Below are 16,550 nucleotides of genomic sequence, written 5' to 3' on the forward strand. Positions count from 1 at the left end.
GAAAACAAAATAAGATAAGATGAAAAGGAAGATCAACTCAGTTTCATTTCCCAGAAAGGAGAAAGGGGAACCAGGGGCTCTGCTATTTTAGACTTTATTCTCATCAATAGGGAAGAACTGGTAGATGAGGTGGGAGTAGTGGGCACCCTTGGTGGCAGTGACCATGTGCTTTTGGAATTTTCAATTGTGGGAAAGAGAAAACCTTTACGTAGTCGTACATAGAGACTGGACTTCAGGAAAGTTGATTTTAACTGACTTAAAGGTATGTTGGGTAGAGTCCTGTGGTCAGAAAGACTTAAAGAGATGGGAGTCCAAGAGGGCTGGGAGTTTCTTAAAAGTGAAATACTGAAGGCTCAATCACAAACAATTTTCTTGAGAAGGAAAGATGGAAGGAGCCTAAGGAAATCAAGGTGGCTCCATAAACAGCTGTCAAATGACTTGAGGAATAAAAAAGAGGCATTTAAGAAATGGAAGGAAGGCCTAATTACCAAGGATTATAAACAAATAACCAATAATTGTAGAGACAGTGTTAGAAAAGTTAAAGCTCAGTATGAGCTTAGACTAGCAAGAAGTGCTAAACATAGCAAAAAAGGCTTCTTTAGTTATATTTTAAGTAAGAAAAAGACTAGGGACATGGTAGGACCACTGCAAGGACAGAAAGTGAAATCATAACAGATGATGAAGAGAGGGCTGAACTCAGTCTTCTCTTGTGAGGGAAATAGTGCTCAATGTGGAAAAAACCTAAGGTAACAGGGGTGATGGGAATGGTGGCCTAGGATCACTGTGGGGGTGCCAGATGATTGGAGGCGGGCAAATGTTGTTCCCGTCTTCAAGAAATGGAAAAAACAGGATCCGGGTAACTATCGACCTGTTAGCTAGACATCTGTAGCTGACAAAATTTTGGAACAAATCATTGAACGGTCAAGTCCTTGAGCAGCTGGAACAGAGAGCTGTGATTTCAAAGACTCAGCACGGGTTTCGAAAGAACAAATCATGTCAGACCAACCTTATCTCTTTTTTCGAGAAAGTGACTACTTTACTGGATCAGGGGAATGCTGTGGAGATAGTTTATCTGGATTTCAGTAAAGCTTTTGATCAGGTTCCACATGATATTTTTGTTCACAAGTTGGTAAAATGCGGGATGGATCCTTGTTCTGTCAGGTGGATCAATAACTGGTTGACAAATTGTACCTAGAGGGTACTTGTTAATGGTTCAGCATCTTCTTGGAGAAGATTGACAAGTGGAGTACCCCAAGGGTCTGTCCTGTTCAACATACTTATAAATGATTTGGATGAGGGATTAGAGGGAATGCTTATTAAATTTGCAGATGATACTAAACTGGGAGGGGTAGCAAACACAACTGAAGACAGAAACAGAATACAGGATGATCTTGATAAGCTCGAGAAGTGAGCTAAACTGAATGAAATGAAGTTCAATAGGGAAAAATATAAAGTTCTTCATTTAGGTAGGAAAAAACAAATACACCAATATAAGATGGGGGAGCCTTGTCTTGGCAGTAGCATGTGCAAAAAGGATTTAGGTGTCTTAGTAGATCATACATTGAACATGAGTCAGCAGTGTGACTCAGTAGCCACTGAGTCACACTGCTGACTCATGTTCAATGTATGGTAAATGGGATTTTGGGCTGTATCAAATGGAGTATCATGTCCAGATCACGGGAAGTGATGGTACCACTTTACTCTGCTCTGGTTCGGCCTCATTTGGAGTATTGTGTTCAGTTTTGGGCACCCCAGTTGAAGAGGGATGTAGACAAACTGGAAAGTGTCCAGAGGAGGGCAACAAAGATGGTGAGGGGTTTGGAGACCAGGACATATGAAGAAAGGTTGGGGGAGCTTGGTCTGTTTAGCCTGGAGAGGAGACGACTGAGAGGGGATCTGATAACCAACTTCAAGTATTTAAAAGGTGCCATATGGAGGATGAAGCAGAATTGTTCTCTCTTGCCCCAGAGGGACAGACCAGGAAGAATGGGATGAAATTAATTCAAAGAAATTCCATCTAAACATCCAGAAGAAGTTCCTGACAGAGCGGTTTCTCAGTGGAACAGGCTTCCTTGGGAGGTGGTGGGTTCTCCATCTTTGGAAATGTTTAAACAGAGGCTAGATAGCCATCTGACGGAGAGGCTGATTCTGTGAAGGCTCAAGGGGGTGGCAGGTGACAGCGCATGAGCGATTGGGATGTGAGTGTCCTGCATAGTGCAGGGGGTTGGACTAGATGACCCATGATGTCCCTTCCAACTCTATGATTCTATGATTCTATGATTCTTCTTCTTCTTCTGTTCTGACAAGCAGTAATATCTGTCTCAGCCTCACCTCCCTCCCAGGTGTCTGTTGCAGGGAGAGGAAAGGGAAGGCAAATATAAGCCATTTTGAGACTCCTTCAAGTAGAGAATAGCAGCATATAAGAACCAACTCTTCTTTTCGGTAATATCAGGGCTCTCTGAGCATCTTCTCCCTCACAGGGTGTCTGTTGGGGGAGAGGAAAGGGAAGGCAGATTTAAGCTGCTTTGAGACTCCTTTGAATGGAGAAAAGTGGCATCTAAGAACCAACTCTTCTTCTTCTTCTTCTTCTTCTTCTTCTTCTTCTTCTTCTTCTTCTTCTTCTTCTTCTTCTTCTTCTTCTTCTTCTTCTTCTTCAGTGATATCAGGGCTCTCTCAGCCTCCCCTCCCTCACAGGGTGTCTGTTGTGGGGAGAGGAAAGGGAAGGTGATTGGAAGCCACTTTGAGACTCCTTTGGGTAGAAAAAAGCAGTATATAAGAACCAACTCTTCTTCTTCTTCTTCAGTGATATCAGGGCTCTCTCAGCCTCCCCTCCCTCACAGGGTGTCTGTTGTGGGGAGAGGAAAGGGAAGGCGAATGTAAGCCGCTTTGAAACTCCTGCGGGGAGAGAAAAGCAGCATCTAAGAACCAACCCTTCTTGATTCTCCTGGATTCTGCATACGGTAGCTGTAGGCATATGTGAGGCACAAGTTGCCAGGCTTGATGACTGTGTGCTTCTGAAGGGCCACGGGTCAAGTGTGCTCTTCATGCGTGCAGTTGCCAGCCACGCGGCACACGTGAACAGGGCTTCAGTGACTGATTGTCTACTTTGTAAGGAGAGAATCTCAAATTGCAGCAGGAGGAGAGAGCCAGAGTCCAGGAGCACTTTAGGGATGAGCCCCATTGATGGCGGGGGATCTGAAGAAGGGAGCAGGGCTCCCCAAATGCTGCTCGTCTGGAAGGGGCTCCTGGGCCCTGGCTCTTTTCAGCTGCTGCAGACAGACCGACCGACGTGATGATAGGGCCTGGCATCTCCAGTGAGAGGATTTGGGGTTCCAGATCTGGAGGAAAGGCGCTGGGGAGCAGCAGCCAGTCATACTGGGCAGCAGTGAGTCAGGCCTGCCTCTCTTCTAGTTAGCCGTGTAGCATAAAGGAATTGAACCCCTTTGGGGACCCCCCCCACATTTCTTTGTTTCTCCTGCACCGGTCGCAGTCCAAATGCCATCAAAAGAATTCTTTGTGCTTCTCACAAGGCGCGAGGAAGGTTTGCTGAGATGCACAGCTGATGATGAACACACTGGCAGCCCTCTTGTGGTCGTGAGCATCGCTGGTTTTGTGCCAGGAGGCTGTGGAGCATCAAAACAGCCGGTTAGCAAAAGCAGCAATGCAGAGGCTGCCTGTGCTGTGAGGGGCTGCTCACTGGCGGCCTCACTGGCCTCTCTTCTTCGGTCTTGTGAAAAACAACCACTCGCCTTGATGCTTAATGCCGGCGTTAATCTTGCATAAAGTGGAGCTGCAAGGAAGCGAGGCAGGTAAGGCACTGGTTTCTCTCCCTCTCCCCCCAGTCCCAGGTGGAGGATGTTTGATGGACATGCGGCCCAGGGAAGAGAATAGGATTGCCGGAGGTGTCGGAATGGAGCGGGTGCCGGTCAGCTTCTGTGTTTTCTGCCTGATTGTCAGGGGACGAGTGGGCACGGCACGTTCCCAGACAGAAGCCCTTGACATGGGCTCGCGTGTCTACGATCGCTGCCTTGCAGTTGTAGAGGTGTGAGTGTCTCTAGTGAGGAAACTCCTCTCTCTCTCTCTCTCTCTCTCTCTCTCTCTCTCTCTCTCTCTCTCTCTCTCTGCCGTCTGCTGATGCCACAGAGATGGATGGATGGGTGCAAAATTATCTGGAATAGCTGAGCCGTCCTGTGGGGCAGGCTGGGAATTCTGGGGCAGGCTGGGAATTCAAGAGGAGACCCCATTGCAAGGTTCCCTTTGGAGCATGTCGGCAGGAGAGTGGGCAGGCTCTCAGCTGCGGAGGGGTCTTCAGGTGCTCATACACACCTTCTTCGTTCTTTCCCAAAATACTGGCCGATAATATTGCTTGCAAACAGCTTTCCAAAAAGGATTTGCTTCCTTCTTTTTGTGGTGTTAAATGCTCCAGTTCTTCTTCTGACTCTGGAAGTCTGCCCTTTCTTCTTTTGAAGAGGAATCTGATGGTCATGGTGGTCTGGCTGAGGAGGAAAGGCCATGAAGCCCATAGCTGTGCTCAGAGCAGCCCTGGCAGACGTCACCGTCAGTCGCAGCGTGGGCTGGCTGACGCCTCCCTGGAAGCCTGCCTTGGCAGAGGGATTCCCACGGAGACGAACAAAGGGCGGCTGTCTGTACTCCCCCCCCCAAGTGGGTTGCAAATGTTACAGCTGTTTACCCACATGGCGAAGCTTGGGGGCTTGCAAGGGACTGTGGGGCTGGTGATCCCCTGCCGGGTGATGTGGTCTGCATGAGGGTCGAGGCTGAGTGGATGAGATCCTGCTGATGAGGCTGCCAATTGTGGCCTCCCCCCCCCCCCGAGTGCTATTTCCATCTTGTCAGGCTGGCTGCTGGGTGTGTGAAGGGTCAGTGGAGAGCTGCTGTGCTGTGCCAGGCCTCTCTCTCCCTGCAGGTGTCTCAGCCGCTGGCTTTCAGGAGTGGCAGGATGACTCTGGACTCCTCTCTTAGATCGTGTGAATATGGTCACAGAGGCCATTCCCACTTGTGCTGCATCCCGACAGCAGCATTTGGACAGTCTCTGATGGGGCCTGAAGGCAACAGCCTCCTTGTAGAATCACAGAATCATGGAGGTGGAAGGGATCTCCAGAGTCTTATGCCACGTTCCCTCCCCCCCCCTCCAGGTTTGAATCACCTGCAAAAAGGGGCAGGGAGCAGGGCATCTAACCCCAGGCATTAGACAATATTCCTTGATGCTTGTAGAGATCACCATGCACCATCTATTCACGTATCGCTGGCTGTATGAGGGAGAAGGCAGGCAGATGGACACAGGAAGAGCTCGGCTGACTGCATTCTGGTAGAATAGAAAACAACAAATGTGTTTGCCTTTCTTTTGAATTTGGACATACCTAAAATGCATTCCTCAGGCAGAACAACTGTGTAAATTATTGACTCTTTCCCTGTCTCAGTATTCTGACATTTCAGTCTATTAATCCATACCTCAGTGGCTGCACACATGTTGGGTGTAAACATGTACTCAGACCCAAAGAAGAGTTCTCCTGGATCAGATCATGGGTCATCCTGTTTTCCACACGGCCAGGAAAGGCATAGGAAGGTCCTTCTCCACGGTGACCCTTTGTCCAGGACTTGCCCCCCCAATCCCTTGCTGCCTCTGGACAGCATGCTGCAACTCGCCTCTTAGTAGGACCTCAACAGAGCCTGCCTCTTACTCCAGTTCTGCTGACACTCCTTTGTCTGCCCATCTGTTCCCAAGCTCAGAAAAGCCCTTCATGCCCCTGGCCCCTCGTATCTCCAGCCCTTTTCCCCCTCCCACTCTTGGCTGCCCCCAGGACACCTCCCGGCATGGCAACAGAGGCTTCGGCAGGAGAGAACCCGCAAAGGGGCAACAGCAGCAACTGCCGATTCACATAGAAAGAACACGCACAACTCTTGCCTGGGAGCCTTGTGGGCGTCCTGGGTCAAAGGGCAGGTGCCCTGAAGGAGAATGAGAACTGGGATAAACACCGCTGCATCAAAGGGAACAATATCTTTGTCAAAGAAGTAGTAAACTCCAGCAGTCAACGTAATATCAGGTGTTCTATAATATCCAACAATTAAAGTGATGCATGCCAGCTATTCCCCTTGAGAGGAAGGCATGGCCAAGGAGAGAGAGTCAGAAGCTAAAGCAAGGACCACAGTCTGACCAGACAAAGGCATTGAAGCTGAAGGCTCCAAGGATACGGGCAGCAATAATGCATAGTGAGAAACCTTCTCCAGCAGCACGCAAGTAGAGCCTGCAGAAGGTTCTAGTTAGGGAATGACAATTGGCTTGAGTGGACATCCAGAGAGGACTGAAAACTGATTCTTATTTTTACTAGAGTTATTTAGAGTCTGCTTTTCTCACTATACTCAAGATGGATGATATAGGGTGAATCAGTACAATCAACAGAAGGGGACATTCAGTAAACCATGTATTAGGACTGCAGATCTGGAACTAAAAACAAAAATAAAATCACCAACAACAAGCCTTTAATAGCATATAAAAGTACAATATAAGGAGGGAATGTGCAAAAGGATCCGCTGCTATACAGAGAAAACGAAGGCAGAGGTCATGCTTTAGAATAGGACAAAATACATTCACGATCTCTCATGGCAAGATGTAAAAACTTTGCAACTGGTGCAATTATATCAGGGCTCTGGGATGTCAAAAGAAACTGAATCTTACGTTCATCCGAATGCAGTTCTCTTTTACACAGCAGCGAGTTAGGAAATTTAGCTCGGATTGAGGAATAAAATGGACAATGGAAGAAAAGGTGTGTAATTGATTCTATACAGCATTGTCCACATGGGCACGACCTAGCTGAATGCAGGATCTGTTGAAATCTCCCATATAGCACAGCAGAAGGTAGAGCATTAGTTCTAGCTAAGATGAATGCTCTACGTTGTTGTGGGATGATTAGATGGTAGAAGTACGCAGCTAGGGGCTGAGAGCTTGGTGAGATCCCCAAGCTCAATGGCGAGCAAACGTTTCTAGCTTTACTGCTAAGTTCCTGCAGTTCTATGTCTAACCGTCTGCGTTTAATTGAATCAAATGCATTCTTTTCAGATACCAGGTACAAGGAGTCTAAAGAGATTCCTATAGATTTAATTTTTCCCTCAATGGGTCTTAACCATGTAGATGATTCAACTTCAGACAGCATAAGCGAAATTAGACTGTTGGGGTCAGATCTAAAATGAATGCGAAGCCAGAACTTGATTGTTAACAACCATGCTTTGGTTTCCAATAGTCTTTGGCTGGTTTCTAGATATAGGGAGAAAGAGAACCTCACTACAGATCAAAGACAAACCAACAAAGGGGCCTTCCCAAAAAGAACTAATGTCTCCAAGGATTTTTTAAAAATTATACTAGTATCAAAGCTCATTTTAAAAATGGGCTTTGAATGGGGCTATAGGCAGGAGGGCATGAGAGGGTCACCACGGATGAGAGGGTCACCACCATGAGAGGGTCACCACGCAAAGCGGGCCAAAGGGAGTAGAAAGCCCCCCCCTTGCTGCTGGTGACAAGGCTTTGCAGCCCACAGGAAGGCTCCAAACTCTCCCCCCCCCAGGTCTCTCCTAAAAGGAGTGTACCTGCAGGCTGCAAAGCCCTGTCGCTGCCTCTCTCCTCGTGGGCGACAATGGGGGCCGCAGCCTCTAGGCTCCTAGCAGGCAAGGAGGGAAGGTGGGGGCTGGAGGGGGAGGGCCAATCAGGGAGGACCTGGATGGACAAAGCCCTGGACAGTCTCCCCCCAGGAGGCTGTTTCCCAAACATATAAGGGGGCGAAATAGTGTTAAGGATATGAAAAAGAATATAGCTGACATAAATATTGTGACATGACATGACAAGCGGTTCAAGAATGACGTAACAGGATCTTACTTAACAGTAAGCAGTAAATGGCAAAATGGCCTCCAATCATGAATTTGTAAGCCGTTCTGTACAGTACAGCCTTATGTCAAGTGACTGTGGAGGCCTCAATAAGCAGATCCATTGTGGAAAAAGAATCTCTTTACTCCAGAAAGCAAATGAAATGAGGACAAGACTGTTCCTTGGCAGAATTAACACCCCAAATTACAAGCACACTTTTATGTCCTCCTTGCAGCCCTTCTCACAAATTTAAATCTTGGTGCCCTCATACCATACCAGGATCTCATTTTATAATGTCCAAAGTGCCCACTAACTCCTAAACACTATTTGGCATTCCTAAGAGCAAGAGCAAGATGATAAGTACCTGGAATCATAGAATCATAGAATCCTAGAGTTGGAAGGGACCTCCTGGGTCATCTAGTCCAACCCCCTGCACTATGCAGCACACTCACATCCCAATCGCTCATCCACTGTCACCTGCCACCCCTTTGCCTTCACAGAATCAGCCTCTCCGTCAGATGGCTCTCCAGCCTCTGTTTAAACATTTCCAAAGATGGAGAACCCACCACCTCCCGAGGAAGCCTGTTCCACTGAGAAACCACTCTAACCATCAGGAACGTCTTCCGGATGATGGAATTTCTTTTGAATTAATTTCATCCCATTGGTTCTGGTCCTGCAAAGGAGCTGTGAGTCACCATGGCTTAATTAAACATGAGTCAGCATTGTGCCTAGCTAAAAAGGTAAATGGGGCTTTCTTAAAGGAGTATAGCGTTCAGATCACGAGAGGTTGGAGACCAAGTCCTATGAAGAAAAGGTGAGGCAGCTTGGCCTGTCTAGCCTAGTGAGGCCAACTAAGAGGTGATCTGATAACCATCTTCAAGTACTTGAAGGGCTCTCATACAGAAGATAGAGCAGAATTGTTTTCTGTTGTCACATGGGGTCAGACCAGAACCAACAGGATGAAATGAATTCAAAAGAATTTTTGGTTAAACATCTGGAAGAAGTTCCTTAGTGGAACAGGCTTCCTCGGGAGGTGGTGGGTTCTCCTCCTTTGGAAGTTTTTAAGCAGAGGCTAGAGAGTCACCTGACAGAAATGCTGATTTTTCTGAACTTGGGCAGATTGTGAGTGGGGGGGTCGGGAGGGATGTGCCGGGTTTGTCTCTTGTGGCCCATTTATGTTTCTATGAATGTTGAGTGGTCAGGGATGGCCTCTAGGTGGCCAAGGCAACTACTGGTGCAGTGTTTTCTGGGGATGAATGTTCATTTGGCAGGCTCCTCTTGAGGATTTGAATTACCCACATAGCTTCCATGCAGCCTCTGCAAAGCCCATAGGGAACAGAAACTATTTTTTTTTAAATACAAGTTTCGGTTCTCAGGGAGTCTAGATTGTACCTCATGGAGCCAGGATCAATTTCTCTCTGGAAAGGCTACTTCCTTCCAACCAATGTGGTGAAAGCCCAGGCCTCCCTTTTTGCCTTCCTGCCATTAAAATGAGCATGTACTTTTGCCTCCAGTGACTCCTATCAAGAGCTGGTCAAGGTGTCAGAGGCAGGTGGCTGAGGAAGGAGGGAAGAATCAGATAGGCCATCTAGTCCAACGCCCTGCTCAATGCAGCATCAGCCTAAAGCAGGGGCCCCCAATGTTTTGGCACAGGGGGGCCACATTAGCGTGCCCAGTGCCTAAAGAGGGCCACATCTTAAACCAAAATGGAACAAAATGATTAGCCTACTTATTTAGATCAAAAGTAAACATTCAAAGGTAAATGAAGAAATGTTAACTGTAATACAATCCATTTGGGAACAATATTTTGCTGTGGAATCCTTTTAATTAGCTGCCCAGGCTTCCCTAGTCAGTGATATTTTTGTGGCAGTTTACAGTTAGCCAAGGCATTGATGTCCAAGTCACGGTTCATTCTTTAAATGAAACTAAGGCCCATGGGTTCTAAAAGAACATTATTTTTGACAATTCTTGGTGCCAGGAGATTGGAGGTGGGCAAATGTACCCATCTTCAAGAAGTGGAAAAAAGAAGACTACAAACACGTCAGCTTGACATCTATAGCTGGAAATGTTTTAGAACAAATCATCAGTCTGTCCTTGGGCAGCTAGAGCAGATGGCTGTGATTACTAAGAGTCAGCATGGATCAGGGGGATGCTGTGGACATAGTTGACCTTGATTTCAGTAAGGCTTTTGATAAGGTTCCTCATCATATTATTGACAAGTTGGTAAAATGCAGTATGGATCCTGTTACTGTTACATGGATCAATAACTGGCTGGCATATCACACCCAAAAGGTTCTTGTTAATGGTTCAGCATCCTCTTGGAAAGGAGTGACAAGTGGAGTGCCCCAGCGATCTGTCCTTGGTCCTGGATAGAGAAATAGAAGGGTTGCTTATTAAATAGGCAGATGATACTAAAGTGGAAGGTGTAGCAAGCACAGCAGAAGACAATCTGGATACTGTATGATCTTGACACACTGAAAAACTGGGCTAAAATGAATAAGATGAATGTAAATAGTAAGAAATGTAAAGTTCTGCATTTAGGTAGATTGCATCATTATAGGATGGGGGAGACCTGTCTTGGAAGTAGTATGCGTGAAAAGGACCTAGAGATCTTAGTGGATTATTCACTGGATATGAGTCAGCAGTGTGACTCGGTGGCTAAAAAGGCAAATGGGATTTTGGGCTGTATCAAACAGAGTATCGTGTCCAGATCACGGGAGGTGATGGTACCACTTTACTCTGCTCTGGTTCAGCCTCACTTGGAGTCCTGTGTTCAGTTTTGGGCACCCCAGTTGAAGAGGGATGTAGAGAAACTGGAGCATGTCCAGAGGAGGGCAACAAAGATGGTGAGGGATTTGGAGACGTACGACGAAGGTTTGATGGTCTGTATAGCCTGGAGAGAAAACAACTAAGAGGTGACATGATAACCATCTTCAAATACTTGAAGGGCTGTATAGAAGATGGTATCATATAGAATAGCGATCCCCAACCTGTGGGCCGCAGACCACATGTGGTCCTTCAACTAATTGGAGGTGGGCCCCGAAGGACGCCTTCTTCCCCCCCCCCCCCCGGCCCTTTACTTCATCCCCCCCAGCCCTTTACAATACACTTCATTGTTGTGGCGTGTCTGTATCTTATTATGAAGGGATGTTTAAACATTACCATAGCGATCAGAGAGCGCTTGGGCAGTGGTTGAGAGTAGAGGAGTAAACTACCCCCCCCACCGGGCCTCAGTAAAAGGCGCTGAGTGGTCCCCAGTGAGTGGTCCCCGGCGTTGAGTGGTCCCCGGTGATAAAAAGGTTGGGGACCACTGATATAGAAGATGGAATATAGCAGATTTTTTTCTTTTTCCCTAGAAGGACAGACCAGAACCAATGGGATGAAATTAATTCAAAAGCAGTTGGTACGAACTTAAATGGGGAATGGTAGAGGACAGGAAGGCCTGGAGAATCTAACCTAACACCTAACAACAACATTGCACCCTGGCCAGGTGGTCTGCAGCAGAGGCCAAACACTAAACTCCCTCCCTTATCTTCACCCGGTTGTTCTCGCAGAGAATGAGCTTCCCTTATCCTGTGGTTTCCCACCCTGTCACTGTTTGATTTTTTTGGCTTTATTTATCCCTGGAACTTTTTGATAAGGTGTTTTCTCTGAAACCTTCTGTCAGAACGGCATCGAGTCTGCCAATTTATGTACCCAATGATCTTCTTCAAAAGAAGTTATTCAAGCATTATTATCAACCAATGGACAGTTTAGATTTTCAAAACAATTACTGTTCATAAATCGGAATCTGTTGCTTAGAGGGGGCTTAGAGGCAGCCTGAGAGGGAAGAAGAAGAAGAAGAAGAAGAAGAAGAAGAAGAAGAAGAAGAAGAAGAAGAAGAAGAAGAAGAAGAAGAGTTGGCTCTTATATGCCGCTTTTCCCTACCCGAAGGAGGCTCAAAGTGGCTTACAGTCGCCTTCCCTTTCCTCTCCCCACAACAGACACCCTGTGAGGTGGGTGAGGCTGAGGGAGCCCTGATATTACTGCTTAGTCAGAACAGCTCTACCAGTGCTGTGACTACCCCAAGGTCACCCAGCTGGCTGCATGTGGGAGAGGGCAGAATTGAACCTCTCTCACCAGATTAGAAGTCTGCACTCCTAACCACTACACCAAACTGGATCTCTGCCTTACAGGGAAGGTCTGTTCCCCACCAAGGCATCTCTGGAAGGCTGAGGGCACACACAATGCCACTTCTCCCCCCAACCCTGGGTCTCCATCAGCCCCGAAGGGCCACATGCACACAACCTTTCCCTTAGTTACTTTTACATTTATACCTGCCCTTCCCCAGCTTTGGGGTGGATCACAAAGAATTTAAAATACACAGGAAGTTTAAAATCAGCATACATAATTTGTTAAAATATTAAATATTAAGTTTAAAAAATTTAAAATAAAGCAGTGGATGCTTTAGGATGCTTTGGGCTGATCCTGCATTGAGCAGGGGGTTGGACTAGATGGCCTGTATGGCCCCTTCCAACTCTAGGATTCTATTTTTCTATGATTCAATCAATAGGTAGACCAGCTGGCTCCAGTTGCCTCCTTTTCCGAGTAAAAACAGAGGGGGCTGCAGACAGGGAGTCCCACAGCCATAAAGTTGTTGTATTTCCTTTTTCTAGGCCTCAGCCACAGGCCTGGAGGAACAAATCTGCCTCGTAGGCCCTGCAGAAGTGTTGAGGGCCCTGCAGGGCCCTGATTTCATTGGGCAGAGAGCAGGGCCAACAAGGCCTTGGCTCTATCCAAGATCAATTTGATTTCTTGGGCTGGGGATCCTCAGTGGATTTTGTTTGCTAGGACATAAGGTTCTATGGGGGACGCAGGGGAAGAAGTGGTCCCAAAGGTCCAGAGGTCCCTGGCCATTTGGGATTTTAAAGGAGATGGTCTGTGTGAGCTACTAGAGCCAGGCTGGAAGCTGGACTGGACTGGATCAAGTCTGATGTTTCCCGCAGGAAACCCTGCAGCTGTTTTGTGTCCATGCTCTCAACCACCTTCTCCAGGAACCTGAGACGGCTTGCTTGGAGGGATATATACAAATTAAATAAACAAATGCAAAACTGGGCAGTAATTGCCTGGGTTGGATAATCTCTCAGGGAAAGTCCCTGAAACCAACTTGAACCGAAGGGCTGGCTGTAGAGCAGCATCCCCCCCCCCCCCCGGAAGGAGGGAATCACTTGGCTGCTGCCTCCTGTGTGAAGAGAATTTTGGCTCAGATCCCAAAGGGATGGGGAAGCACAGTCGGCTGCAAAACAAAGGCTTGGTGTCTCCTGCGCATGGCGCTGGCTCATGTGAACCTATGGAGAAAAGACATAGATCCAGGCCAGGACTCTTCATTCCGACAAGCAGCAGCTCTTTGACATCACCCCCCCCCCCAAATCCTTCTAACTGGAGATGCCACTTTTCTCTCCCCAAAGGAGGCTCAAAGGGGCTTCCAATCGCCTTCCCTTTCCTCTCCCCACAACAGACACCCTGTGAGGGAGGTGAGGCCAAGAGAGCGCTGATATTCCTGCTCAGTCAGAACAGTTTTATCAGTTCCGTGGGGAGCCCAAGGTCACCCACCTGGCTGCATGTGGGGGAGCGAGGACTCAAACCCGGCTCGTCAGATTATAAGTTGGCACTCCTAACCACTCCACCAAGCTAGAAGAAGAAGAAGAAGAAGAAGAAGAAGAAGAAGAAGAAGAAGAAGAGTTGGTTCTTATATGCCGCTTTTCCCTACCCGAAGGAGGCTCAAAGGGGCTTACAGTCGCCTTCCCATTCCTCTCCCCACAACAGACACCCTGTGAGGTGGGTGAGGCTGAGAGAGCCCTGATATCACTGCCCGGTCAGAACAGTTTTATCAGTGCTGTGACTAGCCCAAGGTCACCCAGCTGGCTGCATGTGGGGGAGCGCAGAATCGAACCCGGCATGCCAGATTAGAAGTCCGCACTCCTAACCATTACACCAAACTGGCTCTCTACACCAAACTGGCTAGCCATCAGAAGCACAAGAATCCAGGAATGTTTTTTTTCCTGTGCAAATTACTGTATATACTCGTGTATAAGCACAGTATTCACACTGAGAAAGTGCTTCTAGGCTTATACGCGAGTATATACGGTAGCTGCAATAACAGCCTGCTCCCAGCCAGCCAATCGTTGCATTGCTTCTGCCAGCCTCCTGCCAGCTGAAGCTTGCTTGCTCTGGCTGCTCGTAGGACAGCGACGGTTGGACTGAGGACTCTGATCTTTCTTTTCCTTCTCTTCTTCCAAACTATTCTTTTGGTTTCTGTGGGTGGAGTGGGGTGAGGTGGATTTTGTGGGTGCTTTGGGATTTACTATTTCTCCTAATGTTTATTTCTTCTTTTTTCTGAGGGGCAGCATTGTTTGCCTTTTCTTCTTAGGGTTGTGTTTCTTTTAAAAGTTTATTTTTACAGTTCTTTCTTTCAGTGTTGAGTTTTACAGTTCTTTATCTCAGTATTTTCCTCTGGGGGATTCACTTTAGCTGTAGTTAGAGTAGTCCATTCCCCCACCTTGGTAGCGGTTGTACTTGTTATAGTGGGTTGCCAGCTTTGGGTACTGTTGTTCTGCTCTGGTTTGCTGGCCCTCCTTTGCACTGACAGAGCTAGTTTACTGCTTTTCTTTGAAATTAGTATTCAAAAACATTTAACCTACTGGTGCCTCAGTTAATGTAAATTTACCAGTAGCTGCTGCATTTTCCACCCTCGGCTTATATGCAAGTCAATATGTTTGCCCTCACTTTGTGGAAAATTAGGTGCCTCGGCTTATATGCGGGTCGGCTTATATGTGAGTATATACGGTAACTGATTTTTTAAAAACTTGTGTTCAAAAATGGTCTGCAACATCCATTAAGCATAATTGCAGGCATACCCAGGAGAACAGAATTACATGGTAGATGCAGCAAAAACAATGAGGCTTGACTTTAGAAAAATGAATCTCGTTTCAACATTTGTAGCAATGTGGCTGCAAGCACATCTTGAGCAGTGTGGTGCTAAGAAGCACTATGTCAAAGCCATGTGTTATGATTTTACCCTGCATTGCGAGGCCTGCCTTGCCATGGGCTGTTTTGCTGTCATAACCATAGTTGTTGTTATTATTATTATTATTATTATTATTATTATTATTATTATTATTATTATTATTATTATTATTATTATTATTATTATTATTTCGATTTATTTCCCGCCACTCCCAAATGGCTCGCGGCGGGTTACAATGTCTTAAAAAACCCATTAAAACACCCATTAAAAGACTTTAAAATGTCACAACATGGGAGCAAAATAATAAGATCCCCTTCCTACCCCCATTCCTAAAAAAAAAAAAGGGGGGGGTGGAGGAGAAGGAGGTCAACGATGTCAAGAAGCCCGGGGGAGAGCAGTCGATGTACCCCAGCAGCCCCAGCCTCAACCATAGACCTGGCGGAAGAGCTCCGTCTTGCAGGCCCTGCAGAACATTGAAGGGTCCCGCAGGGCCCGCAGCTCACCCGGGAGCTCATTCCACCAAGTGGGGGCCAGGACCGAAAAGGCCCTGGCCCTGGTCGAGGCTAGGCGTGCTTCCCTAGGGCCGGGAACGCCCAGAAGATTCTCACTCGCAGAGCGCAGAGCCCTGCGGGGGGCATAGGGCACTAGGCGGTCCCTCAGGTATGTGGGTCCCAGCCCGCGTAAAGCCTTGAAGGTTAGAACCAGAACCTTGAACCGGATCCAGACAGCAATTGGTAACCAGTGCAGCTGCCTCAGCACAGGCTGGATGTGGGCCCTCCAAGGTATGCCGGTGAGGACCCTAGCGGCTGCATTTTGTACCAGCTGGAGTTTCCGGATCAGAGACAGGGATAGGCCCGCATAGAGCGAGTTACAGAAATCTAATCTGGAGGTGACCATTGCATGGATCACAGTGACCAGGTGTTCGGGGGACAGGTAGGGTGCTAGTAGCCGAGCTTGGCGAAGATGGAAAAATGCCTGGCCGGCTACTTTCCTGACCTGCGCCTCCATAGTCAGGGAGGCATCAATGGTCACACCCAAGTTTCTGGCCTGGGACGCGATGGTAAGATGCGCCCCTGCCAGGGTGGGTAAATGCGCTTCCTGTTCCCGCCCCCTACTTCCCAGCCACAGGACCTCCGTCTTGGAGGGGTTGAGTTTCAGGCGACTCTGCTCAAACCATTCTGTCACCGCTTCCAAACATCTGGCGAATGGTTCTGGGGGTGAGTCTGGGTGGCCGTCCATGAGGAGATAGAGCTGGGTGTCATCAGTGTACTGATGGCAGCCCAACCCCAAACTCCGTACCAGCTGGGCCAGAGGGCGCATGAAGATGTTAAATAGTGTGGGGGAGAGAACCGCGCCCTGTGGGACCCCACAAGGGAGTCCATAAGGGTGCGAGAGCTCATCCCCCACTGCAACCCTCTGGGTCCGCTTCTGGAGGAAGGAGCGTATCCAGCGCAAGGCTGTACCCCGTATCCCCGTACCGGCGAGGCGGTGGCCCAATATCTCATGGTCCACGGTGTCGAAAGCAGATCCAGAAGGACCAGCACGGCTGACCCGCCTCTATCTAGCTGGCGACGGAGATCATCCAGCAGGGCGACCAACACCGTCTCCACCCCGTGGCCAGGGCAGACTGATATGGATCGAGTGCCGAAGTTTCATCCAAGAAAGCTAGGA

The 16,550-nt window shown here is 47.8% G+C and overlaps 1 protein-coding gene across 2 annotated transcripts in view; it reads left to right on the forward strand.

Annotated features, from left to right (window-relative positions):
• Window positions 1–3,151: 3,151 nt before the first annotated feature.
• The window catches only part of RAP1GAP2 (RAP1 GTPase activating protein 2), a 189,445-nt gene continuing 176,046 nt past the window's right edge, over window positions 3,152–16,550 (forward strand). Inside the window, exon 1 of one of the 2 annotated variants that reach the window (XM_077312245.1) lies at window positions 3,152–3,809. The gene's annotated coding sequence lies outside the window, so the exon portion shown is untranslated. The remainder of the gene's footprint in view (window positions 3,810–16,550) is intronic. The other variant, XM_077312246.1, reaches the window with a different exon arrangement.

Source organism: Paroedura picta, chromosome 15, assembly GCF_049243985.1.
Source record: "Paroedura picta isolate Pp20150507F chromosome 15, Ppicta_v3.0, whole genome shotgun sequence".
NCBI classification, from domain to species: domain Eukaryota; kingdom Metazoa; phylum Chordata; class Lepidosauria; order Squamata; family Gekkonidae; genus Paroedura; species Paroedura picta.